At 41.8% G+C, this 3,513-nt stretch overlaps 1 long non-coding RNA gene across 1 annotated transcript in view; it reads right to left on the bottom strand.

Moving 5' to 3' along the window:
- Positions 1 to 2,859, bottom strand: part of LOC112449758 — a 19,178-nt gene extending 16,319 nt beyond the window's left edge. Inside the window, exon 1 of the long non-coding RNA XR_003038287.1 lies at positions 2,745 to 2,859. This is a non-coding gene — a long non-coding RNA (uncharacterized LOC112449758). The remainder of the gene's footprint in view (positions 1 to 2,744) is intronic.
- Between the last annotated feature and the right edge of the window lie 654 nt (positions 2,860 to 3,513).

Below are 3,513 nucleotides of genomic sequence, written 5' to 3' on the forward strand. Positions count from 1 at the left end.
CCCGGTCCGTCCTAGTCTGTCTCAGTCTGTCTCAGTCTGTCCTGGTCTGTCCTAGTCTGTCCTGGTCTGTCCTGGCCTGTCCTGGCCTGTCCTCCTTCTTTTGTCAGTGGTTCCATGTCTCCGTCTCCTCGGTTCTGGTTTCAGGGTATTACTCTGTAAATCCTGGTGATCTCTGAAACCTCTCGGTTCTGATGTTCCCCCCCCACTCAGACCGGCAGCTTAGCTGGCAGCTGGCGGGTTGGACGGGTGGAGGAGGGGTCGGGATGAGACTGGCAGGATTCCTCCACTCGGCACCAGGAGGTGCAACTAAATTGGAGAGGTAACCTGCAGCCGGTGCCAGTGTTCAAGGTTAGGCTGGTTCTGCCTGGCCCGGTACCGGTTAACCTCCATGTGTTCAGCAGGGGGTCAGCTGACCGTACCACAGTCCTGGACCACCCAGTGACACAGATCTGCAGGAAGTCCAGGCTGCAGATCTCCCCGGTCATTGGATCCCCCCCCCCCCACACACACACACAGAGTTAATCCTCCTCAGCTTCATCGGTCTTCATCACGGCCTAATCTCCCTCCGCTTGTTTCATTTCCACACTGCTGTCCTGGTTTAACGTAGACTGTGTCCGAGCTGCTGACGTCAAACTCAGCTTCCAGGAGTCAAAAAGCTTCTCCATCAGGTGAACTCCAGATTTCAGTAAATGAAACAAAGATCATTCAGTAAAATCAGAATCACGCCTGTCTGTTAATCCCTTTATCCTGTAAAGTATTGGATGTAAAGTCCTCTGAGGGACAGGATCCATCAGCTGATGATGTCACGAGTCGGCAGGAAAACGGAGATCTGGGCTGGAAATCTGTGCCGTTATCAGTGGAGCAGCAAACCATTTATTCATGTTTGTAACAAAGATCTCATACACTATTTAGTTTTTTATGTCAAATAATATTTGATGAATGTGTATTATTTTCTGTGAAGCTGCTAAATGTCATAAGTCATTTTTCTTCCAGCCTCCAGATGAATAAATAATGGGAATAAAATGTTTTGTGACATTAAATTGGTTTAAAGAGATGCTGATATTCTTCAGAATGCCTCCCTCACCTGCAGGACGAGTCACAGGTGAGGTGGACAGACCTCTTTAACCCTCCAGGAGGAGGATAAAAACTCAGTTTTATTTTTACTGGATGTATGTAGTTCTATAAAAATGTTTTTTATCATTTGCTGAACATCTGATTCTGCTTTTCTGACCAGCAGCTCTAAATCTACCTCATGTTTTAGTTTGGTTGTTTGGTTTCTCTTTAGGTTTGTTTCACAAACTGATGTCAAACTCTCTCAGAGGGGAAAACTGAAACATGACTTTTTTCCCTTATTTTAAACTAAAACCATCTAAATGAATCTGCTGTTTAATTTGAATCTTTTTCAGTGTTTCTATTCATTTTAATTTTTTATGTTTTTAATTCCTGCACTCTTTTTCTTTCTTATTTAAAGACTTTCAGTTAAACCTAAACTTTTAAACCAACATTTTAAAGTTAAACTTTTTGAATAACAAGTCAAACTGCGTAAAGTGACTCATCATCGTTGTCACCTTTGGAAACAAACGCTTTAATCTGACGGAAGCAGTGAGTCAGGAATACAACAATTAATTCAGAAATAAAAGCATCTGTTGTGCAGCTGGTTGAGCTCCTCTTTCATTTTGAAGCACAAATTTGATCAAATCTTTTACTTTCCCTTGATTTATTTTCACGAACAGTGGTTATTTAAGTGAAGTGTTCACAAGGATTTGGTTGTTTATTTTAGTCATTTGTGCAGAAATCTGCTGCTGCTTTTATTGTAATCAGTTTCAGCTGAACGTCTTTGTGGTAAACAGATAACCGGCCAACCTTTGAATCTCAAGCTTCACACGGGATAATATCTGCTCATACACGTTCATCTCTCAGCATCAGCATGTTGGACCTTCTCACCTCCTCCCCTCCATGACCTCCATGACCTCCATGACTGTGAGCGAGAACATTATTGTGAAAAAATCCAATCCAGAGGGAGGAATCCCATTCTGCAGCTGCTGGATAATAGCAGGCATCCTGGTGTTGGGATAAACTGTGATAACAAATAGCTCAATCTGCTCGCTGTCCTCATCTGCTGTTCCATCTCTCTCACACACAAAGAAACCCGATGATGATTAATGTTTGGTGCTGAGGGCTGCCTGCTCCAACAACACCAACCTGCCATGAAAAGATGAGGACTTTGCTGCTTTTATTTTGGCAGGGAAATTCATCACGACTGCTCCAGGAAAACCTCCCTGATTGTCTTTCTGAACTGACTCCATTAAACATGAGTAAAATTAAAAAGATTTTTAAAACAAACCTTATTTTAGCTTCATCACGACAGATAAACATCCTGCAGAGAAGCAGACGACCGGAGTCATAAAATTCTTCTAACAAGCCTTTTTATTGCTTTCCTACTGTTTCCATCTCATCCAGACTCACTCTGCTTAACGGCCTCACATTTAAATTCACCCTAATGAGGCGTGGAGGAGAGGGGGGGTAGCTGTTCTGTTGGCCCAGGGGTCAAAGGTCAAGGTGTTTTATCTCTAAAGGACAAATCAGGTCATTGACAGGCAGAAGAACAAGCACATTCAGAGTTCAGGAGTTTAAAAACAAAGAGACACGAGGGGGGATTGTTTGTTTCTGGTAAAGAAACAAGTCATGAGCAGAACCTGCTGTAAGAAGATCCAGCTACTGATTCAGAAATGTTCCAACATTACCTGAGATACTGAGCAGAACGTTTCATCCTGAGCAGAATACAGGCAGCCGAGGAGTTTCTTCACTGACACTAAACCAGAACGGAGAACTCAGCAGTAAAACTTAGGAAGGATTTCCTTCACAGGAAGTAACGAGAATCAGCTGCAGGTGTGACAGCAGAAAACAGGAAGCAGGTTTCCTAAAAGAGACAGCATTTTTAAAATAATTCCAATAAAAACTTACAACAACAGAGACAGGGAAGAAAAAAATTCTGATTAAACTCAACAATTCCCATTCAAGCTGTTTGTTTTCAGTTCCTGTTTTATAGTTTTTTATCTTTGTTATCTCTTCCAAGGAGTCCAAGTTTTCACTACTCTTTGTGTGTCTGTTAGCAAGATTATCTAAAATCTAATGAATGAACAACAAATTACATTTCTGATCAAATTTTCAGGGGTTGTCTCAAAAAGCAAGTGATTAAATTTTGGTGGTGACTGGATCTCGATCTGGATTATTAATGACCCTGTGGTCTTGATTGTGGTTAAAGTTTGGTTTTAAAAGAGTTTGATTCTGTTCAGAAAAAACATAATTCTAACAATAAAATGCTGTAAAAACATTCTTGGCTGAAGGGGGTTCATGCTTCACAACATGTTGTACTTTTTTAAAAGTGGACTTTCTTCTGGCTCTGAGCTGTATTTAGTCTCTTTTTATCCAGATTAACGAACCATGAAGGCTTCCGAGCGGAACACACCTGTTTGTTGTCTCAGGAGCTGCAGAAGCTCGATGTCCCAAACA

The sequence above is a fragment of the Kryptolebias marmoratus genome, linkage group LG5 (genome assembly GCF_001649575.2).
Source record: "Kryptolebias marmoratus isolate JLee-2015 linkage group LG5, ASM164957v2, whole genome shotgun sequence".
Lineage (NCBI taxonomy): Eukaryota > Metazoa > Chordata > Actinopteri > Cyprinodontiformes > Rivulidae > Kryptolebias > Kryptolebias marmoratus.